Source organism: Coenobita brevimanus, chromosome 50 (assembly GCF_032717465.1).
Source record: "Coenobita brevimanus isolate Jiangsu-jjx chromosome 50, ASM3271746v2, whole genome shotgun sequence".
Classification (NCBI taxonomy): Eukaryota; Metazoa; Arthropoda; class Malacostraca; order Decapoda; family Coenobitidae; genus Coenobita; species Coenobita brevimanus.
In genome coordinates, this window is record NC_137003.1 from 26,643,068 (window position 1) to 26,668,869 (window position 25,802).

The window sequence follows — 25,802 nt, forward strand, 5'->3', positions numbered from 1 at the left end:
GGACAGTGTGAAGAGAGCGCTGGATGCGAGAGGGATGTCTGTTGAGCAAGGAAGAGTGGCTGTGCGTGACAGAAATAAATGGAGAGAAATTGTGAATGAATAAGTGATGACGCAGCCCTGAGGGGATATTCTCCCGCATTTGGTCTGATCAGCTAGTCAGGTCAGGTGCGGGTAAGGGGATGGGTCTGTTATGATGTGGCAGGGGTAAACCAGTTCTACTGTCGGGCCCTGCTGTGGATGTCACTGCTTGCATTGCGCAGTTGACCCTTCTGCGGTGTGATGCGGTGAGGATCTGTCCGTTCTCCCCTTTGGGGCTAAGATGCGAATGAATGTGTTTGAATGGATGAGTAAATGGAGAGTGAGTCGTCCTGTCTCGGCTACCTCCCTTTCCTTGGGGGAAGCAGCCTAGGTATATAGATAGATAGATAGATAGATTACGCCACATTACATCTGTCAACCGTGCAGTCCTTCCCGCATCTCAGAATAAGGGGGTAAATGAAGCCTCTTCACTACCACAATTTTATTATGATCCTCTGCGCTTAATACATATATGTTATGGCGTCATTATGGACTGTTCCCTGCCTTTGCTTGGCTTATTGCTATTCCCTTACGTTGCCTTGCTCAACCTTCCTTACCTATCGTTGCCATACTCTTCTCTTTTATGAAGTACTTGTTCTTCATTTCGCTGACCAAGTGTGCTGTGCGTCGTAAAGCACTGCCCTGCCTTTCCATATGCATGTATCCTGTCCTGCCTTATTCTGTCCTCCTCCGCCCTGCCTGATTTGTCCTGCCGTTCCTCTCCTTTCTGCCCCGTCCTGTTTTACTTGTTCTGTCCTACCTGCCGTGTCCTGCCCTATTCTACTAACTGTGGGATGCCTTTCGCCCCTCCCCTGCTCTGCCGTTTAAATGCTCTATCCTGCCTTGCTTTGTGTCACCATGGCTTACCCAACTGTTTCCTTCTTGCTCTGGTATGTCATTTTTTTTTTTACCTTGTCCCGTCCTGCCCGCCTTGTCTGCAGTGTTCTCCCCAGTCCCGTCTTACCATGACTTTGCTCTGTCATGCCATGCCCTGTCCTGGTGCGTCAATTTATGCCCTGTCGGCCCTTTCTTTATCCGCTTTGCTCTGCGCTACCCTTCCTTGAGTTACATATCCATCTTGCCTTAACGTGTATTAAACTGTTTAGTCCTGTTGTACCTGCTTGGTCTTGAACTTATTTGCCCTGTCATATCCTGCCTGCAGCATCCTGTCTGTTCTGCTGTTTTATACTTAAGACATAATAAAGTAGGTTTAGTTTGATTAATAAAAATATCATGACGTTTGATATCGTTTGAGGTCGTATTCATTTCGAATTATGAGGCCTGTAACGCCTTGGGCTTAGTGGATATACAAACACTCTTATGTATATAGGAGTGCATGTATAAAGTTTAATATCTCTCTCTCTCTCTCTCTCTCTCTCTCTCTCTCTCTCTCTCTCTCTCTCTCTCACACACACACACACACACACACACTTTACACACACACACACACACACACACACACACACACACACACACACACACACACACACACACACACACACACACACACACACACACACACACACACTTTACACACACACACACACACACACACACACACACACACACACACATACACAGATTTTAACATCAAATCAAGTCGTAATTTGTCAAACGTGTCACCACACATACGTACCATACACTTCCCTCCCCCCCATTCATTGTGTTAGGCAAAAAATCTAAATCATTGTACCTTAACCTAAGTCGAGGAGTTTTCTGTATTATAAGTCACAAGGGAAGTAATGTAATCAAAGTGTATTTCATTAGTCCAAAAAGGTAATCTAATTCTCGGAAGTTGTGTAAATATTGAATTAGGTCATTTTGCGTCTTACCATTTATTGAATTGAGTGTCATGATTAAGTCTCATCACTGAAGTGAAAATGTTATTGTAGGAAAGTGGTGCAGAATGTATTATTGAGTCAGTGGTCTTTATATCGTTTTACTATCGTCCCTCCTCGAGTCCTTCAGTGACCAAGGAGAACGACGTCCACTCATAACTAGTATGGTCCTTCTGTTTCCAAGTGGTGTTAGACCAATGTTAACTAGGGAAGTGAGTCTATGGATTTAAACATTTATCTACTTTTGGGTTTGATTAAAATCAATGTTATACTTTTTTAAAATTCGGGTTCCAACTACCCTTCTTTGATGGCTATGTATGGGGCGGCCCGCAAGATGTACTAGGGAAAATAACAACTCGAGAACCTAAGCCTACCTAAATTCATGATGACCCATTTAGTATGAAATCTGATCCTACAGTTTGGACATAAGTCGGGTAAGTCTTTGGTATCTATTTCGGAGTAAGGGAATTAAAACACCCCAGTTGGTTTTGGTTCTACACTGAAAACAGACTCGGTAACTTAATGGCAGCTACGTTGGTGAGTAAAAACTGTTATGCTCAAGGTCAGTCCAGATATGGCTAGCCATAAAGAATATTATGCTACCACACCTCCCATCCTCCATAAATTCTAATACAACCTTGAATTGAATAAACAAACTAGAACCGGCATAGAAACTTCACCTGATACTAAACTCCCATTACCAATTGTCACCCTTGTAATCTGAACTTTAAATTCAGTGCACATCCTGATGATTTACACTCGAACACTGGGCGGTGATATCAGATGTAAGAGGAGAGATTGTAGTGACATCAAAGTTCAGTGGGATCAGAATCATCGTAACATTACTCTAGTGTCTTAACAGTGAGGTATAATTAAAAATTCTAAAGCAATACACTGGGGTTAAGCGGTGGTATTCATTAAAATTCCTACCAATACACTGGTGGGCTTACACTGGTGGCAGCGGTGGGATAATAAATATTCTCCATAACTAAAGTGCACTAGAAGTCCACCTTATCTTATATGGTTAACAGTCCCAGGCAACATGCTAAAAGCATCTCTAGTAGGCCACAGCCAGATTCCTCGATTGTTGGAAATCTCTGGTGTAGAACTAAGAATATATTGAGCCCAGGGAGCGAGGACAAAAACATTTTTCTCAAATCATCATATGAACAGGGTGGATCCCCCTTCCTGTTTTCGTTATGAGCAGGCACGGTACTGCCAGTTGTAGATCTAAGTCCGAGGAAACGGAGGATGAGCGATCAGTGAGGGATAGAACAGCGAGAGAGCTAAAAGAGATGGAGCCCCCACTACTCCCTGCCACCCCTTTTCAATCATCACATTCAACCTCTCAATTGTTCACGAGAATGAAGAGGGTTCACACTAAGCCCTGGGATACTCCAGTCCTGGAACTTCACCAGTTGCAAGGACTCGATGCAATTGCCAGCTTAGTAATGTTCTTCAAACTCGTGGAACAATGAGACCAAAATGATTCCACCTGCATGCAAGTCGCTAAGAGTAGGGTTGGTTTGGAGTTAGCCGTATTCATACACAACCATCAAAGAAACCATCGAACAGACTCCTGCCTAACACTTAAACATCTCCTTAGGACAAAGTTTGCAATAGCAGTCAGTGAAGATCGAGCCTGGCAGGAGCTGGAGTCGATGAGCTATGATTGGGGAGAATCACCCCAGGCTTTCACCCATAGGTTCATTTGTCAACACAGTAATCGAATCAAAGTTCCCTAATGAGAATTTCCTAATTGAGGCCAACGAATAAAGAAGCTGTGGTATGGCTTACCTTCTGCTTCACACGAGAAGTTGGAGGGATTTCTAGATGATGAGTGCGCATTGTCCAAATTCCTGAACCATATTGAACATGAATGACAGTTACTAGAAGAGAGGCAACCCCCTCAAATCAACGCGGTACCAGTGAAGGATAGTTACAAGGAAAAGACCGGCACACGTTCCACTCCTTCCATTCCTGAAGGCTCGGTCAGTAATATGAGTATGGTGGAAACTAAGAATGAAATGAAAGAACTGAGAGCTCAAGTGCGGGAAATGAAAACAAATCTAGAGCACATGAGTAAGAGGCAGGCGAGTGATCAGGAAACCCCCCCACCGAAAATATTGTAGTCACTGCAGAGCAACGTCCCACACTCTGCAAGAGTGCTGGTGGAAACCCCCACCCGGTTGTTGTTTTGACTGTTGAAGACCTAGATGTCGTCGGGGAAACCGCGGGTGCCCCAGATGTAAGCAGGAAGCCTCAACCCAGGTTAATCCCAACTCAAACATTTCCCAGGACCTTAGTCAGAGAATATGACTAGCCAGTGGTAATACCTCTCCCACCGTTAGTATCATTGCCAATGGGAGGGTGGTAGAGGAACTAATTGATACAGGCAGCAGTTACACGGTAATAAAGGAATCGACTGGCAAACGAATAGGTGGAGATAAATTCACGGCAAAACCCTCCTCAATTACAAGGAGTCACAGGTGCACCTTTGAGAATTTTAGGAATGCTGTGGACTGAAATTGGGGTTGGTGACATAAAAACTCACAAACAGTGGTTCCCGGTAGTACCTAACTCGTATATCAATGCTGACCTACTCCTTGGGTGTGAGATATTGAGTCAAGCCCCCCTTATTTGGAATGGCGAAAGGAGAATCATGGAATGGGGAGGCGCCTCTTATGTAGTAAATCACATTCCTCATCAGATGAAGAAAGTCGAAAGAGTAAAGTTGAACCCTGTAGTGGTCACGAATCCCGTCACAACTTTTTACTCAAATCAATCTCCTTATGGTGGAAAAGCTTAGTCCCTACCAGTCCAAATTTGTGCCCGTCCATGTAAGAGAAGACCCAGGTACTAACTTGATTGTTCATCTGCTAGCCAAATTCAGTCATAACAGTCACCCCTATCTAGTCCAATTAAGCTCAGAAAACACCATCCACCTACCGCTCACTAATGCCACTAAGCAGGAAAAGACATATAAGAAGGGCACGATTGTTGGATCTTACGAGAAAATCGACAACCCTCCCTGCAAAATTAAGACCACCACCCAAATCCATAATGACTTGCTGCCGCAAAATAATCAAGGGAGAGAGAGCGGAACACGTGAACAGAGGTTAAAAGAACTCATCGAGAGACAAAAGTGGCAACATCTCACCAAGGCTCAACATAAAGACCTATCAGAGTTAATACTCAGTCATGACCCCCTTTTCATCCTTGACATGAAAGAGGTAGGGACTATCAGTGGCCCTCTCGTGCACACTAAGGTGGCTGATCCCCAGCCCAGTCGTGGACCAATGTACTGTTACCCCGAGCAGGCCAAGCAGATTATTTCGGACAAGCTTCAAGACATGAAACCAGTGGCCTGGTTGTCATCTATAGTACTAGCAAATAAACCTGATGGGAGCAAATGGATGTGCTTAGACTACCGACATGTCAACAAACATCTTGCTACTGATATTTATCCTCTTCCTCGGTTGGAAGAATTAGTGGAACAAGTAGCTGGTCATCAATACTATGTCACCCTTGACATGCGAGAAGCTTACTTCCAGATCATGCTAGATGAAGAGATCCGTGACCTTACTACTTTCAGTGATGGAGTTACTTTGTACAGATTCAGACAGCTTCCATTTGGTCTTAACTGCTCCCCTGCAATCTTCTCCAGGCGGATGGCTTCAGTATTGACACCACTCCTACAGAAAGGATGGGTCAGAAATTACTTGGATGAGTTGATTCTTTGGGCTCATGACTTTGCTACGTTGCTAGATCGCCTGAGACAACTTTTCCAACTACTCACTGTAGATGGCATAAAACTAAATCTTTGTAAGTGTACATTTGGTCTTAAAGAGGTTACTTTTCTGGGTCACAAAATCTCAGCAGATGGAAGCTATCCTGACCTAAAGAACGTAGAGGCGATCGCGAAGATGAAAGCACCCACTACAGTGAAAGAAGTACGTCGTTTCCTAGGTATCTGTGGTTTCTGTAGAAAGCATATTCCTTCCTTTGCTAGAACTGCTGTACCTCTAACCAACCTAACTAAATTCGCAGAGTGGATTTCACCAGGCTTAGAGCGCTACTTGCAACTACAGATTGGAATGAAATGTCTGAAACCGATGACATAAACCCAGCATGGGAAATATTCACCAAAAAATTTAATGAAGCAGTAAAGTCATGTGTGCCACTGTGTAACAGGCGTCCGGCTGGTAATAGTAAACCAAAGTGGTGGTCCAGTGAAATTAAAAGTAATATAATAGCCAAAAAAAAGGCATATCATAAATATAAAACTACACATAATGATGATAAATTTCAGTACGAAAATCTATGCTGCATATCGAAAAGACTTATCAAACAAAGCAAAAGAGCACTGGAGATCCACATTGCTAATACATGCAAACCAAATCGTAGAGAATTTTAGAGTTGCATTAGAAAGACAAAGGTTATGACTACATCAATAGGCCCTCTAGAAACAAACAATGGCAAACACACAGAAAATGAGGTTGAAATGGCGGAAATTCTTAACGATTACTTTGCATCTATTTTAACAGTAGAAAACACCACCAGAAACCTACTGTTACCCACAAACCATGCAAACAGCGCAGTCCTGTGTAACTGTGCTATCCACAATAGCGATATCCTTTCAACCAGAAATAGTATCAACATAAACAAAGTCCCTGGCCCTGATAAAATATCACCGAAAATTCTCAAAGAAACAAAAAATTAGTTATAGCTGCCAATTTTTGTCTTATTCAGTAAATCGTTAAGTACTGGGAAAGTTCCCTGTGAATGGAAACTAGCAAATGTAATACCAATTTTCAAAAAAGGAAATAAGTCACACCCAGGAAATTACAGAACAATCAGCTTAACATCAATAGTGTGCAGGTTAATGGAAAAAATTATAAGAGATAAAATAAGTAATTATCTAGAAGGAAATAATATAATTAAAGACTCACAGCATGGATTCAGACACCGTCGTTCATGCTTAAAACCGAGGCGTCCCGATGACATATGGATACGTTGCCTCATTTTGTCACTGTGACACCCGACAATATATCCATACGTTTTGGAATTGCGAGGTCCATCATTTGCACATTTTTCAAGTTTCACGGGTGATTTTTGGTAGGCATATGTGGGAAACCTTCTACCCAACGCCAGGTGGAGAAAATGCCTGGACCCACCTGACCCCTCCTCCCCCCCACCATACGCCATTTTCTTGGCAACTCACCTGTTAGCAGTGATCTGGCCAGTATAGATGTATTGCACCACGGTCTCTCCAATGACGAAATTCAAGGCAAAAATGATTCCCGAGGTGGAGAAGAAATGAAGAGAGAAGCCAGAGGAAGAAACAAGCAGAAGTGACGAGGTGGTAACATTGTAAAGGAAGGTGCCATGTGTTGATGTTTTTGGTGAGTGAACAACGCTTATGTCGCCTATAATATTGTGTGAAGACCAATATACTCTTGTACTACATATAAATTCGTACCAAATAAATAAATATTTACATTTAATGAGTGGTTAGGAATAGTTACCCCTCCCAAGAAAACGTCTTCTCTGGAGCCTGGCATGAGAGAAAATGCTACCAAGGTTGGGATACTGTTACCTGTATTTGGTATTTCTAAACTCAAATGAGCACTTTCCCTCTGAATTTTCGATGTCTCATAAAAAGAAGAGGTTTTAGCTAAAAAAAAACAAACATCGAAAATCCGCCGGAATTGGAGGAGGGGGTCAGTGGTGAAAAATCTGCTGGGACTGGGCGGGTGAACTAACTTACTGGACTTCTTCCATGATGTTTACAAATCATATGATGACTCAAGAACAGTAGATATATTTTACCTGGACTTTCAGAAAGCATTTGACACTGTCTCTCACAAGCATCTCATGAGCAAAATAGAAGCATATGGAATAAACGAAAATACGCAGAAATGGTTTCAAAACTGGATTTCAGACCAAAAACAGCAAGTTGTGATAAACAGAAAGGAATCCAAATGGTGTAACGTGATTAGTGGCTTTCCTTGAGGCTGAGCACTTGGACCGATACTTTTTATTATCTATATAAACGATATTGATGAGGGTCTAAATTGTAAAGTATCCCAATTTGCCGATGGTACTAAAATAACCAGTAAAGTAACTTCAAAATATTCATTCACCAGCGTGGTCAAACTAATGACCAGTATCTATGACAGAAGACAAGAACCGAGAATACATAATGGCAACGCGATAAAGAGTTAAACTCTTATAATTACATAATCTTTCTCGCATCTGGCTAAGAGTCGTGTAATATTACATTTACTTAATTGCGTCACTAACCAGACATTCGTATTAGGCTAAAACCTACACAGAGATAAGAGGTAAAGTTTAGTGAGGGATGGCGAAATTTATCGCAGAATCTACTGTACGTGGTCAAGGTTAGTATTATCAAATTATGTTATACAAGGAAGAAACGAGTTGATCATGTCACTGTTCATTTTGGTTGTTGAAGGGACCCTTGAATTATTCTGGCAATAATACCATAATGACGATATTAGGATGAGATGGAGGGATGGGGTAATGACGATATTAAAATGAGATGGAGGGATGGGGTGGAGAGGTATATGAGAGAGGAGTGTGTGAGTTGGGAGCGGGGCAGTAAAATGGCGGGGGATAGGGCGACGTGGAGGCGATTTGTTTGTGGCCACCCCGAACGGGATTGAGGCGTCTGGCAATAGATAGATAGACAGACGATATTACTGAATCATACTACTTACTTCATTATGTTTGGTACTCATACTGTCGTTTCATTCCATTCCCGATTAAACGCTGTCATTAGTCAATCCTTCCACTTATACTGCTTCCAGTTGTTGGTGTTGGGATTAGTCCTCAAGTATTTGGTAATGTAATTATGTAAACAATATAATTATGTAACCACGGAATATCCGTAGTTTAACTGCAATCGCTGGATGGTTGCCATAGCAACCTCTACTCAGCAAGTTATATATCGCCTGGATATTATCGTGTAGGGTTTGTGAAACTAAACAACCATCGTTGAGTCATACCACCTCGGACTGATATATACTGCACCGATACAGTTTCCTATTCTTCGTCAAATGGAAGACAAAAGGAGACTATGAAGGTATACACCTAAAAGGAACGTTTAATACTGAATGCGTCCGATCTGTCTGTCTGTCTGTCTCTCTCTCTCTCTCTCTCTCTCTCTCTCCGGGTCCTCACAGTTTTCTAAAGTATAGCTACGTTTACCAATTTTATTTTAGGGTAGAGTAAATAAACATGCATATCTTTCCATTACTTTTTGTCATGTAATATAACGGAGAACAAATTTTCACTATCTCCAGCTGGGGGAAGGAGTGACCCTACTATTGACTCCATTATAAAATCTCTGGTTCGGAAACAGTGAAACTATTGCCTTCAAAATTGTCTATTTTTAGAATTTACGTATCTCGAGTAGTATGCTCACAATTGCACCATTACTGCTATCAATCTGTAGTACCGGAGGCTGAAAATTATATTAACATCCTCCCAAGTCACGGTGCTGAATCAATATTCGAGACTCGGTGTTCTGTTCCCGGAGTCGCTGTGTTTGAGTTGGTGCGGTGGTTTGGGCAGCGACCCGCCGTCAAGTAAGAATGGTAAGGGCAGAGCGCTCGCCTCAGCAGGTGTCTCACGAATTTGTGAACGGGGCTGTGTCACATTATATATTTTTAAATTTATTCAATGCAAATGAATAATATAAGCACAGATTAGGATCTCCACAGATAGCCCTGAGTTAACGGTCACTACTCTTACTTCTGACCTGTGATGGGCTGTGAAACCCTGGGGGTCCTTGTTAGGCAAGTGACCACCATCAGGATTTTTTTTAATGTACCAGGGGTCGCTGCTTCAGGAGGAAGCTTGTGTGTTTGTCTCACATGGGAGAGTTCCTTGTCTCAGTGGAGTAAATGAAGCTAGGGCCTGACTGACTGCTGCCTACCTTAAAAGCACCAGGCAAGGCTGCTGCACCACCCCTAAATGTCCACACTGTGCACTGTGCAGTCCCGTCGTGTCTACAAGGCAATCAGTACACTTAACATACACGTACATAGTGTCGTGTCACGTCAGTATACATTTTTCAATTTACTCAATTCAATAGGGTTATATAAGCACATATTAGGATCTGCACAGATAGCCCTGAGTTATCAGCCACTACTCTTACTTTCGACCCGTGATGGGCTGTGGATCACTGAGGGTCTCTGTTAGACAAGTGACCATCATCGGGGTTTTTAAAATGTACCAGGGGTCACTGCTTCGAGAGAAAACTTGTGTACTTGTCCCACATGAAAGAGTTCCATGTCTTAGTGGAGTGAACGGAGTTAGGGCCTGATTGACTGCTGCTTACCTTAAACGCACCAGACAAGGCTGCCACACCATCCCTAAACATCCACACTGTGCACTATGTAGTTTCCACGTTATGTCTACAGACGCCCCATTAACTCAACGTACCCGTTTATAATGTCACGCCGTATCTATTAGTTTATTTGATCACTGTACTTTTTCCTTCAGGTTACTCAAAGGGATAGCTTATAGATAACGTATTATAGAATGTGACTTTTCCTTTCCACTATTTCCTGTGCAATTTTCATGTAAGTTTTTCCATGCTGCATGGTGTTTTTTTTCTCACTTTTTCCTGGAAGGTTTGGGGGTGGGGGAAGCCTTCTTGCTTTACTATCCTTATCCTTCAGCATGTAGAGTTAGATCTTGTAGTCATAGTCTTCACTGTAACAAGCAGCCTCGAAAGAACAATAAGGTCTCTTGCTGTTTGCTTTCCTATGTAATCCTATGTCTGTCTGTCTGTCTTTCGGTCGGTCGGTGGGTCGGTCTCTTTCTCTCTCTCTCTCTCTCTCTGAAATGGGGCCTTACCTTTTCAACGGAATGCAGTCAACACAAGTTTCATCCGATGTGCACCCTAACCCACTACTGCAATAGACTCTCTTCTTGTGCCTTATATACAGTACCACTGGCTTTCTCGGCGTCGATCAATCTGTGTGTGTGTGTGTGTGTGTGTGTGTGTGTGTGTGTGTGTGTGTGTGTGTGTGTGTGTGTTTAACTCACACTGACACTTACTTTCATATGTCTCAGTTGTATTACTCTGATACCTTTGTCTTTTTTATGCGATAGATCGATTCTGTATTCACTGATGAGAAGATTCAGGAACGATTAAAGTAAAAATACCCTTCAGCATGGATAATAAACAAATATTTGGTTTGATTTTCTTATTGCATGTGGATGTATAATAATCGGCAACAAAAACTATCACCTCACTTACTGTAGTTAACATTCTGAGCCACTGGTGAAGTATTCCAGTATGTTTGGCAACAAATAAGCCCTGTACCCTTGAAAAGTATGATGTAACGAGTGAAATAAAAAAATATATATCCATAATTTTAAACCAAAAAATATTTTTTCTGTATATTTGAAAACAAAAGCACAACCAAATTTAACATCATATCAAATGCCTTTATTCAATTATATTAGCTAATAGTATGTCATATCCTATCTAGCACTATAAGCGATTACAGGGACATCTTAATTACCCTATATAAGGCAACAGGCGAAATAACGTACATATATAGTATAAAGCACTATCATACAGGATGGTATATAGCCTTAGATACTACTTTGATAAGTCCATTTTTTGTGGGATTTGGCCATTTTCATGTGTATCAGACTAATATAATGGATGTTGTGTTATTCATTTATTTTTATTTTACACCACAATACATCTATCAACCGTGCAGTCCTTCCCGCATCTCAGAATAAGGGGGTAAATGAAGCCTCTTCAGTACCACAATTTTATTATGATCCTCTGCGCTTAATGCATATATGTTATGGCGTCATTATGGACTGTTCCTTGCCTTTGCTTGGCTTATTGCTATTCCCTTACGTTGCCTTGCTCAACCTTCCTTACCTATCGTTGCCATACTCTTCTCTTTTATGAAGTACTTGTTCTTCATTTCGCTGACCAAGTGTGCTGTGCGACGTAAAGCACTGCCCTGCCTTTCCATATGCATGTATCCTGTCCTGCCTTATTCTGTTTTGCTCTGCCCTGCCTGATTTGTCCTGCCGTTCCTCTCCTTTCTGCCCTGTCCTGTTTTACTTGTTCTGTCCTACCTGCCGTGTCCTGCCCTATTCTACTTACTGTGGCATGCCTTTCGCCCCTCCCCTGCTCTGCCGTTTATAATGCTCTATCCTGCCTTGCCTCGTCCCACCATGGCTTACCCAACTGTTTCCTTCTTGCTCTGGTATGTCATTTTTTTTTTTACCTTGCCCCGTCCTGCCCGCTTTGTCTGCAGTGTTCTCCCCAGTCCCGTCTTACCATGACTTTGCTCTGTCATGCCATGCCCTGTCCTGGTGCGTCAATTTATGCCCTGTCGGCCCTTTCTTTTTCCGCTTTGCTTTGCGCTACCCTTCCTTGAGTTACATATCCATCTTGCCTTAACGTGTATTAAACTGTTTAGTCCTGTTTTACCTGCTTGGTCTTGAACTTATTTGCCCTGTCATATCCTGCCTGCAGCATCCTGTCTGTTCTGCTGTTTTATACTTAAGACATAATAAAGTAGGTTTAGTTCGATTAATAAAAATATCATGACGTTTGATATCGTTTGAGGTCGTATTCATTTCGAATTATGAGGCTTGTAACGCCTTGGGCTGAGTGTATATACAAACACTCTTATGTATATAGGAGTGCATGTATAAAGTTTAATATCTCTCTCTCTCTCTCTCTCTCTCTCTCTCTCTCACTGCACACACACACACACACACACACACACACACACACACACACACACACACACACACACACACACACACACACACACACACACACACACACACACACACACACACACGTTACTTCTCGAGGCATTCGACGGCGCCTAGGGTCGAGAGACCAGTTATGGAATCTTATGAAGAAATGTGATGCAGTCTCTCTATCTTTAGAATTGTTATCCATGCAGTTTCAAAGAGTGGTATAAAATGTACTTAGGCTTTCCCTGCAGCACTGCTCCTGCACCGCATTAATGTTTTACTGAGGTACAGGGTTTTAGAGTAATTAAGAGATGTGATGGGGATTTTGGAGTTTGTATCAAATCCCTCCAGTCTGTAGTGTATTGCTTAGATTTTAATAAAATAATCATAATGTTTGATATGCTCCTGTAACAGGTATAACTTGAAAGCTCTCAGAGAGAGCATACCTTCGCCAATGTTACTGCCATTAAAAAGGATCCGGATCCGAATCCCTGAAGATATTGTGTGGAATACATAGGCTCCAGATCAACCCCAAAATTAAATTAGTTCGTTTCTTGTCCATGGCCCACCCTTCCCCCAACTTAATTGAAATTCATTGAGAACTTTTGGAGATACTGTCTGAACAAATAGACAAACATAAGTGAATACATAACTTCCTTCAACTTCGTTGGCGGAGGTTATTAGCATATATGAGCAAACAGCAAGTAATAAATTTTATTTTATATTTCTAAGTAACTTCTGTTCAATGTATAATTCATTAACAGTGGGATTACACACTTCTCGTCGTACAAAGTGGATTATTATTTGTGATGGCCACTCCAGATATTATCCCCAACTGGATGTGCTTTTATTACCCTTTCAGTGTCATATATGGATAGGTGTTCTGGCCTAGACCTTTGTTGTCTGCATTCAACTTGCTAAGGTAAGGAATAAGAATTGTGTATTACATACAGCATTATAGCTCTCTGTTGTATAACAATAAGGTGTGTATGTTACTGTTATCCTCTGAGTGGCCAGTATGATTGCCATTAATTTCCTTAATGTTTGCATGGTAAAATATCAGTACTTTCTGTGGTATAACTACCTATAGCTGTTAACGACATTGGCGTTTGCTAATAATTTTTAAAAAGCCGTCTGTCCCATGGGGATTATAATTGTTTTACAAAGTCGTCTGTTAGATACTCTGAAACAAGCAGAATGAAAAGAAATCATGAAACACCGCTCGATAAGATGTTCCTTAATGAACTGCCAGCTTCCTTGATTTATATTTTACATTTAGAAGCAGAGTTAAACCAAACGGCCATAACATTTCTAGTACATAAGCCTAAAACTTCAGTAGGCTTAAGGGGACCACCAATCGGTTGTTAGAAAAATCGACAAGTTCCAATATTTGCTGATTAACAGCCAGGCTCATATTACCCTCTTAAGGGCTGAGAAACTATAAGTGAGTGACCTCTGCATGATTCAAGGGCATTAACATGATGGAAACTGAAATATAATTTTTTAAAAAGCGTGTCCCTCTGTTTGTCTAAATGCTTTTTTGTCCACTTTTCAAATTAAGGGGGACTATCTTGAGGCCTTCAAGAGTCTAACAGGGATAATATTATATGAGGAAGTTACTAGTGTAGCTTAAAGCTGCTTAAATAGTGCACCTGAAGGTCAGGTGCTCAGTTATAGCTGTGTTTAAATTTTTCCCACAACCATATCAATTTAGCACATTAAAGATCAATTTATCAAGTCATTTTTGTGAAGCGTGGTGGTCGGGCAGGTAGTATGATGGGCAGATAGGTCGGGTGGGTGGCTGGAAGGGTGGGATTGGCTGGATGGGGCAGCATGGGTGGGTGGGTAGAGAGAAAATTAATAAATGAGGATTAAGTCCACGAGGTGAATCAGTCCATGGTATGAATATTTCCATGGGAAATGTACCCCGAGTGCAATGGTTCCAAAGGGAAACATAGGTCCAGTGGATATAATGGAATCCTGTAGGTCATCTCCCCACGGTGTGGCCCCACCTTGGTCCCAGGCAATGCTGCAATTCAATGTATGGTCATGGTTTTTTATCAGGGTATGCTTCGTGCCCTGCACGTCCGTCAGTAAGCACTGAGGTAGTTCAATTAAACACCTGCGCATAATGTAGGCTTACCAGTCTGAAAGGCAGATTGAAACACTAGATTGTTTCAATGGCCCCGTGCTCCCCATTCAGGTTTATTTCAAAGATCTGAGGTGACGTATAATGGAGGTTTATTTCAGAGAGAACTTCTATAGCTGTGATCTGTTTGATAGCAAGCCCCTTACTGCCTCACAGCGAGCAGCAGGCGTGGGAACCTTAGCTTAAGTCAGTAGTTTAGAGAAGTGTGCTGATTCCATCAATGGTACTGGTTACATATACATATATATAGGTTTTAGGTGTTATAATATATAAGGCATGGTTATATGAGTAGAATAATATAGTATGGGTACATAGTATGGGTACAATACTCCCCCGACAAAAATGGAATTGGTGTCTCCTGACACAATGAAGGTAGGAATGCAGCGGATATTTAATAACTGTGGAAGAAAGTGTGGGGGGTGTTTAGTAGGTATACAAGTAAATGGGTTAATTATTATTGTATGGCAAAAACAATCTACAGGAGCTGTAGCAAGGCACAGGAATGTAGTATATACAATACATGGTCATGTGAAAGAAAAAATGTAAATACATAGGAATAATATAACAATGGGTATATAGATATATGATGTAAGTGCATAGTACGTATGTACAATGATATAAGAATAGATTGAAAGGTAATATATCATTTATGGAGCACATATGTATGGAGTTCACTATATTTATAAGGATCTTATCTGATTATATGATGTACACTATTATTGTCTTTGTCGTATGAATCCATATTTGGTTCAATAATATCACACTGGATTTATTGTTACACATATACTCTATATAGTTATTTTATGCTACTATGGTCCTTTCACCGCAAGAAGTCCGTTCAGGGTGGGGCCCACCTGGTGAATCACCTCTAGCGATTCTGCCAAATCAACCGTAGTACATGCCTCTCTCTCTCTTATTTCCCATCTATGTGCTATTTGAAATTGTTTTTTATATTCTGCATATAATAAAGGAAGCTACATAGTACATTGAGTATCAATTTTTAGAATAATAACAACGATTTGAATGAATTCTATGACACGTGGCAGTGCTTTTTTCCCATGTTGCCACGCCGAGGTCGGCGAGGGACCCAGGGTCAGAGAGAGGATTAGGCCTACGGGGGAAACCTCTTAAAAATAAAATGCGCCTAGACTTTTACCTCATAGGTGATGTGGAAAAAAAGTTGAAAATAAATAATAAATATATACAATATACATATATATAAATAGAGAGAGAGAGAGAGAGAGAGAGAGAGAGAGAGAGAGAGAGAGAGAGGGAGAGAGAGAGAAACAGGTGGGAAGGGGTGGTAAGTAGGGAGGCAGAGTGATAATCCGATAATTGGTGGTCAAATTGGCAACGTTGCACTCGGGGGAAAGTCCAACTTCTGCCACACCCTGAACGGACTTCTTGCTGCGAAAGGACCATAGTAGAAATTATTGTTATTATTTTGGCTGTCACTACTTTTTTCTGTTACTCATGAACTGTTCGTTTTCAGTTAGGTTTTCAATATAATGTAAGACGCTTCTGTCCAAATTTCTTACAGATTATGTTTATTTTCTTATTTTCTTTTAATAGATGGTATTTGGATGCTTCTGGGCTTTTAGTTACCATGGATGGACACTAAACACTGCCTTCTTCTACAGCCCGGGGAGGCTGTACAATTCCTGTTGCGATTCTGATTTCTTGAAGGCGGCGTTCCATTTTCCTTACACAACAGTGCACTGCACAGACCGTAAGAATGAAACCTATCAAAGAGATGGCCACTGGGGGAAACACAAATGTTGATGTACCCATGAACGGCTGAAGGCCATAGAAAACTGGTCCATAATGAAGTCACTTTCATTTAGAAAGGTTAGCATACGCAAGTTTGCAGAGGTGATAGAGATATTATCAAATGGTAGAGTGGAAGTCATGTTGAGTGGTTGAAAGATGTCATAGGTGTGATTGCGGACAGCTTGATGGTAACGAGTGGCATAGGTGATTACAGACTTAGATTTGACTGAACAATAGTCAGGTGTCTTAAAGAGACCATTAGCAAGCACTGAATGAAAAGAAGAACCAGGACAGATGGTGGTAACAGACAGGAACCGTGAAAAAGAAGTACTGGACGTGGTTGAGATGAGCGTGATGGACTGGAAGTTCTGGAGCCGTTGCAAAGGAACAGGCAGAGTGTACAGAACGGTTGAGAACTAAGGCAGACTCGCAGGGTGTGGCGCTACTAGGGAAAATAGTTAGAAGGTAAGCAGCACAAAGGCGAGACGTAGGGGTAAGGAAAGAACATTTGGTGAGATCTGTCGAGGAGATAAAGGCAATGGAAAGGTGATCATGGGATAGGAGGAAATATTCCGAGAGAACAGATGCTTTTAATAAGGAGTTATTAAACTTGAAAGGAAAGGGAATAAATTGGAAGAGGTTAAAGGTGATGGTAGAGCAAAGAGGAATATGAACCATGACATAGTTTGCAACAAGGGTGGCCTCAAGAACTGGATAGTAGAATTCTAGAGAGGAAAAAGAAAGTAGTGGAGACAAGTCGAAGGTAGAGTGAGTCCATTCCAATACAGAAAGAAGAGCAGAAATAGGTACTAAGTCATCAACAGCATCAACTAGAATACGAACCAAGGTGGAAACTTGAGAGAGGAGAGAGTCAATTGAGAGTTGGAGGTTGTTGAGGTGAAGTTTTAGATAGGCGAGCTGAGAAACAATATTAATCTTAGAAATATGTTGTCTGAGAATGTCTGTGAAGTTGTTCAGAGTGTAAAGGACTTCATTGAGGTGGGCTGTAATTTTCTGCAATATAGTGTGTTGTACTTTAATGACTCTACTCTGAGATTCTAGGGCAGTGGCCAAGTGAGCTAGGTCGGATTTGAAGTCAGAAAGGTCACGATCTGTAGCTACGCCAAATAAGCCACTAAGAATTTCACCTCCCAAGTCAAAGAGACCTCGTTTCACACGTGAACGAACAACTGGTGTTTGACTGGAAAACGTGTTGTTTAGTTGAGAGAACTTGTCATAGATGTAATTCAGTTGCCAAGAAAATGGGAGATACAATGGGTACCAAGGTTGATTAGGATTTTGTTTCCCCATGATGGTTGACAGTTGGGCTCTGATCTCGTCCAATTGGCATGTGAAGTGAGGAAGGGCGATGGCTACGTCGGCCAGGGGCTCTAGATCGTAGCGCAATGAGACGACATTCTCAGTCACCATTAAGGCCCTCTCCCACTTCGGCGTAAATAGGCACGATGAAGCCACGATGAAAATCGTGGTTGAAGTCGGTGATGTGTCGATGATTCTGACCAAGAATCGTGGTGTCGGCGTAATACCGGCAACACCAGTACGACAAAACGCCGAAACCTAGGCGGAGTATACGATATAACTGGCGACTAGTAGCCGACATATCGCTGATATGTCGGCGTAATGCACAAGCATTATTCTAAATTCAAATTTTAACGTTTTTTTTTTTATGGTGACCCAATGGCAATAAAGGTACAACGGCGGCGTGCTGTCGACGATGTATCGTAGATGTGTTGGCAAATGCATCGCACGCACCTCGCAGACAAAACGCCGAGGCCATCGCAGGTGCCTCACCGTCATCGGTGTATTTAAGGCGATTAATCGACGGTTCATCCGCGAAATTTCGGCGATATATCACCGACATTCATAAGATGAAATATTACTGTCGCACAGCCCGGTACATATGGTACGGTTTACGTAGGCTATGTCGTATTAACCTCACCGATGCATCGCCGATACATTGCCGACGCTTCGCCGTATGACCGTATGACATCTCAACGTTTTTTTTCACCGCCGATGCCTCGCCGATGTCGGCGATCATACGCGGTTTATACGTAGGGTAATCGCCGACGTCGCCGAGGCGTTGCCTTGTTGTTTACGACTAATCTGCGAAATTTTACAAAATCGTGGAGGGCCAAGACGTTTTCATGCAGCATGAAAACGTCGTGGTTCCCCCATGACAAATTTCCACCTCGTGCGACATATCGGCGCCATGCCACGAATGGACAAGATTTTGATGACGAATACCCACGATTAGGGATTTTTGACACATCGTGACTTTATCTTCCACACTTTCGCCGAAGTGGGAGAGGGCCTTTAACTCGCCTCCTGAGCCGACCAAGGCTCCGGGACGTACTCCACCATCGTCCTCACCCAACCCAGACCCTATGAGGGTCAGCACTACCATCAGGTAGACCGCTAACATCTTACCTAGAAAATAATTTTGAATTAATGAGAGAGATCATCTATCTGTCTATTGCCAGACGCCTCAATCCCGTTTGGGATGGCCACAAACAAATCGCCTCCAAGTCGCCTTGTCCCCCGCCATTTCACTGCCCTGCTCCCAACTCACATCCCCCTCTCTCATATACCTCTCCACCCCATCCCTCCATCTCATCCTCGGCCTCCCCCTCCCTCTTCCCACCTCCACCTCACTCACATACACTCTCTTCGTCAGTCTCTCACCCTCCATCCTCTCCATCTTGCCAAACCACCTCAGATCATGAAGATGTTTATGTGCGGAGCGCAGCTTTGATCGATATTGATTGGGTGAAGAAGGTTCAGATTGAGGAACAGGTGGAGAAGGATAAGTAGTGGTAGGTTGTGCAAGGGACTCTTCCAACACCAGGCCTCGAGGTGCACGCTTTAGGTCATCTGCATGTACCCACTTGGTATCATTAGTTGACAATTCTTGTACTTGAAATTTGTTACCTTGTTTATTTATGACACGGTGGTGGCCTGTAAATTTGTCATCCAATTTGGAGGTGCGAGTAAAGGAACGAGCAAAGACTAGATCTCCGATGTTGACACTGATAGGCGAGGCAGACTTATGCTGGCGTTGCAACATGTCCTCCTGAGATGCGGCCAGATTTGCTGTGACACTGATGGATTTTCTGGAAGTTCGTTATTTTCACTTTCATGTAATCATCCACGTTATAGATGGGATCAGGCTTTGAAGATAGGATGGAATAGGGAAAGTCTTTGTCGAACCCAAATAAGACAAAGAAGGGAGATTCACCATTGGATGAATTGATGGAACTATTTATAGAAGCTGATACCTGGGATATCCATTCATCCCAAGAGGCACTATTTGACCCTAAATGTCTGAGACACTCCAAAACCTTTCGGTTGTGTCGCTCTACGAGGCCATTTGAAGCTGGATGGTTAGGGACAACATTGCATTTGTTGATATTGTACTGTTTACAAATTTCTTCCAGAAGACTGTTGTTAAACTCAGTTCCATTATCTGTAATTATTGTGCTGGGTGTAGTAAATGAGCAAATCACGTGGTCGATGAAGGCACGCGCTACACTTTTCGTGGTCTTATCTGCAGGTGGTACTAGGACACAGTAGCGAGAGAAATGATCAACAGCTACAAATAAATAATGAGCGCCTGATTCCGTAAGCAGAAGTTTTAGAAGGTCAATAGAGACAGTTTCCCATGGATGTGACGGAAATGGGTATTGTAAGAGCGGTGCAGGTAGTCCGGTTGATCCTTTGTGACGGTGGCACGAAATACAAGAGTCACATTGTACATTGATATCTCGATGCATAGTTGGCCAATAGTATGCAAGACGTGCCTGTCGCAACCATCGATCTTTACTTGGATGGGATGCATGAGGTGTGTTATGAACTATTTGAAGTACTGCAGATATTAGATTAGTAGGGACAACAAGTTGGTGGACTTCCCTATTGGGCAATTCCTTCCCTGTTAGAAATGTTTTCCTGTATAAGATATTATCTTTTAGAATAAACTCAACAATTGGCACTGGCAGAGTAGGTAAGGTAGAATTATCTCCCGATTCCAGGAAATAAATCACTTTGGACCAGACACGGTCCTTGCGCTGATGATGTTGAATGACTTCTGGTGTTAGTGTGGTGTTAACAGTTTTGCTTGGCCGCACTGATGTGACAGCCGCTGCCACATTGCGTGAAAGTGCGTCCGCGACTACATTCGATTTTCCTGGGACGTACTGGAAAGTCGGGTTGAAGTCCTGGATGGTGACAGACCATCTAGCTAGCCTACCTGTCAGGTTACGTCCTTTGAACAGATCGCATAGAGGTAGGTGGTCTGTTTGGATATGCACTGGGTAACCATACACTATATCTCTGAAGTGTTGCAAGGACCAGACCACTGCCAGAGCTTCGAGATCTGCAACACTATAATTACGTTCGGCAGGGTTGGGGGAGCGACTAGCATACGCTATTACCCTCTTTCGTGATCTTTGATCCAATTGCATTAAAACTGCACCAAGGCCTGCGTCCGAGGCATCTGTGCACAAAAGAAAAGGTTGTGTATAATCAGGAAATGCTAAAACTGGGGCATTTACAAGGGCTGTTTTCAGTGTTTGGAAGGCTTGTGACTGATCTTTTGTCCAAACGAACGGCACATTTTTCTTTAGTAAGTGAGTCAGAGGAGCGGCGATCTGTGCGTAACTTTTAATAAATTGCCTGTAGTAACCATTTAATCTCAGGAAACTCTTTACAACATCTGTACTGGTAGGTTCTGGAAAGTTGATTATCGCCTTAACTTTATCGGCATTGGTATGAATCCCTTGTGCATCAACTACATGCCCTAGAAATTTAATTTTCTTTCTTAGGAAGTTACATTTACTGAGGTTAATCTTCAGACCAGCCAGTTGAAGGCACTGAAATACTTGCTGAAGTTTAACAAAATGTTCAGGAATGGATTTGCTCACAACAATAATATCATCTAGATAGGCGAAGAGAGAATGGCCCATCATGCCACAAAAAACTGAATGGATGAGTCGCATGAATACTGAAGGGGCATTCCTTAATCCAAAGGGAAGCCTCTTGAACTGAAAATGTCCAGAAGGGGTACTAAAAGCTGTTATAGGGCGAGATGATTCTTCCATTTCTACCTGCCAGTAGCCACTGAGTAGATCAAGTGATGTAAAGACTACGTTGTTCTCACCTAGTGACTCCAGTAAATTAGTCAGGATTGGCAATGGAAAACGATCGGGTACAGTAACTGAATTTACTCGACGATAGTCCACTACTGGTCTAAATTGGCCATCTTTATTTGGAACTAAGAAAAGTGGGCTATTCCACGGACTGACAGAGGGTTCAATGATATCCTGATCTAACATTTTTTGTACTACCTCGTTAGTCTTGTTCCTCAAGCTGTGAGGCAATCTGTAGGCTGGTATGTAAATCGGTTGAGTACCCTGGACCAGTTCTATGTTGTGCTTCACTAAGTCTGACCTACCCATAGGTTCTCCGGGTAAGGCTACTACGTCTCGATATGACTGCAATAGACTGACTAATTGATCTTTATGTTGTGGATAATCATCACAAGTCAGGCTTGAGAGTAGGTCAGGTGAAAAGGTTGGAGCAGATCTCTTAGAATTAATGGCATACACACCAGTTGGGTCACCATCATCATCATCATGTTTAGTAGGTATGGAGATTGGTACCTCCTGGCACTCCCTTACGGACGATGTGTAAACCAGGAAGTCTCCAATCTTTATATAAGTTTCAAAGGAGCGTTGTTTGTATTTAGTAAGTACAGGTAAGACAAGTTATCCTCCAACACAACACACAACACCGACTCATAAGTTAAACCATTCACACAACACGTCTCTGGTAATGTAGTATATTCACTCCAGCTGTCGCACCTACAACACGAACAGAGACTTTGTTAAACTCATGCGGCAACAAAGTTGTGCACTGATTTGTTACTGCACGCTTCCTCTCTGCCTGCTCTAGAACATCATTCGAAGTTTGTGAGGTAGGTAACTGAGACGTGTCTGAGTCGGCTTGAGTGCTGTCATTAGAGGGGTTATCACGATTTACTGTTGAGTGATTAGAGGGTGTATCAGTAGCAGTTGGTGAATTTACTTCAATGCTCCCAGGAAGTGGTGGATTTATTTCTGAACTCTCAGAGAATGAGGAGCATTCACCTGTACTCTCAGGTAGTGGTGAGGGTAGTGGAGACTGAATGACTGGGTTAATATGGGAAATGACAGGATGTGGATCAGCCATGCCATATACTGGAAAGCCATAAATATCTATGCTAGTAGAAGATGGGATTAGAGCGATGTTGTATTCTGCCATGGTGGGTAAACCTAGAAGGGCATCTGCTGGATATTTGAGGTCATTTGTAACATGAAATGTCACTGTAAAAGGTGTCAACGCTTTATCTAATTGTATTTTCAAAACAACTCGCCCTTTGACTCTAAACTCGGAAGGCAAGGAAAATGCCTGTACAACGTAAGAAAGGACAGTTTCTTTAGCAATATGATGTTTTCCACCATTTCATAAGGCTATTGAAGTTTTCTGAAAACCTTTAAAAATGCTAAACTACTGTCATACTTAGATGTGTTCAGTCATACTTAGATGTGTTTGGTAATCATAGTACTCCAATCTCCCGCTTCTAATAGTCTTTCGTTGATACTGATGAGCAACTACTACATTTTTGTTGTACTTATAGTACCTTACTGTTTACAGTACCTCATTGGGTGATGGCAACCATTATCCAAACACTTGATTTAGTGCCGCCTACTTCTTTCTTAGTCTGTGGGCTGCAGCACGCTAGTTGCAAAGCAGGCTCTGTGGTGTGATAACATGGTCATTTGAGTGACTTCAAACGTAGTTATATTCCTTGAAATGGTATTAAACACCTAAATATGTACCCACCTATCCATAATGATGGAATTATTGTGGTCGGAATTGTCCCAGTTGGCGGAAAACCGTCATCTAGACAATCTGGACTTACTGCTGTGAGAGCCTCAGTTGGTTTGCCACTTGGTTCGATTGTCCCAAATTAGGCATGACGTGCTACTTTTGAGCAGTTACTACATCTTTCTCCGTCTTCCCACGGTCACTTTTGCCTTGCACTTAAGCACTAAATTTATCATTAAAAACTATTATTTCGAGACACGTTTGAGCCTTCCTCATGTGCTATCACCATGGTAAATGGATCAGGCAGTGCATGAATTTTCTACATTGTAGCTACTGTTACTTTCCTTCTTGTCTCAAGGCACAGGGTGGGGATGGAAAATGATAGAAAGCCTAATATCACAAAAACTGCATAACGCTGCTCCGACAAAATACTTTGGGGTGCTTGTCGGTTCCTGTGGGTTAGGTTGCACGCCACGGTTTGGTGACTACACTTGTCAAGCTTATGGTTTCCTGTAACCCAAAAAGCCCTTTCCAATGCTGGGTTGTAACTATATAATCAAATCATGGGATACGTGGAGCCCACGATGCTGTCTCTGCTAACTGAGAGGAGACAAATGCGACACCCATCCAGGAACCAAATCTCCATACTGTTCCGTAGCCCTTCACCATGGTGAGACACTGTCCAGTGCAAGAGAACATTGTCTCTCTGGACGGGTCAGACATACAGTGAAGATTGGTTGACTGCTCTTGATGTGTCTGCCCAGTCAAGTATACTGGGAAATCTCTGCAAACGTTTACAATCTTTTGTTCTATGAGATTCACCTAGCACTGCTATGTAATTTGTTTGGTGAGTTCAGTCCTCACGAAGCTGCCTGTTCCTGTTTCTGTCTTGTGTTTGTGTCCTCTACGACTCGTTCAGGCTGCTCCTTTGGATTTTCCTTGCATCAGTAAAAGCAATTCATTAGTACAAGTACAAACATCACAGGAATGAAGGATCAACTTCCCTCCCAAGCCGTCCATTTTGTGTTTCGAACACATTTTCTTCTACTAGTATTCATATGATAGTTATGTTATTGTTTTATTTCTGACAGTGAGGATGGCTTGTGTATATTCTTTCACTGTTTTTTTGTACAGTAGCCTTCATGGTAATTGTTCTAGCTGTATGCCTTAGTTATAAAAATCAAACTTTCACTCCAGTATGTTTTTGTTTTATGGCTTATGTGATTATTAATGAATGTTGTACTGCTCTTTCAGCATTGGAGTATTTTGGTGCAGTCCTTTCTTTGGTTTATTCATTTTGGAGCAGTTCTTTTATTTTTTTTTTATCGCACTTGCAGTTAATTATATCGTAGTCATAGACGAGCTGTTTTAACAGTGAGTTGCTTTGTAGGGTGTGAGTTTTACTTGTCGTTGACAGGAGAAAGATAAAGATGAATACTGGGGTTTGATTGTAGTTTATTTCTCCAAAGGGAATATCTCAAAATTAATACTGAGTATGTCTCACAAGAGTGTATTGAGGTGAAAGTGTTTTATGCTTGCTAACTTCACGCACTTGCCCTTTTCCCCACCGTGCTTCTCTCTAGACCCCCTTCTTGCTCTCTTTCCTAACTCCTTCTGCCTGCTAACTCCTTCTCTTGCGTATAGGAGAAATTGTGTCACGTGTAAGGCACTGTTGAGTGGAACTCTTTCGATCCTGGGGACTTTCCAATCAGGCGTCACGAGGTGCTGTATATGGCATGCCGGAGAGAGAATGTGTGAACACCATTTCCTTCAGCCCAAGCCATGACTTTCACTTAACCTCTATTGTACATATGTATGCTACCAGCAATTATATATTGTATTATGATATTTTAGAGTCCTGACATCACTTGGTCATGCCCTCCTGGCGAACCTACGACAGCAGGTAGCAACTAATTACATTCTAATCTATTAATACCTGGTATTCATTATAATATTGTAGAGATATAATATTCATAACAATATTGTAGAGACATAATATTCATAACAATATTGTAGAGACATAATATTCATAACAATATTGTAGAGACATAATGATATTGTAGAAATATAATATATTGTAGTAATGTGTATGATGTACCAAATACATGGTACTAAAATTGAATACAGGATATTGTATAACGCACTTTGTAGTACAAAATTGTAGAACATTGTAGTGCACTGTAGCACAAACGTGTATGTACAACAGACATACGCATATTTTTATGCAACGGTAATACTGGTAGATGATACACCATATGAAGATATACGTTACTAGCTGTTACCTAGTAAAATTGAACATAAAATATTGT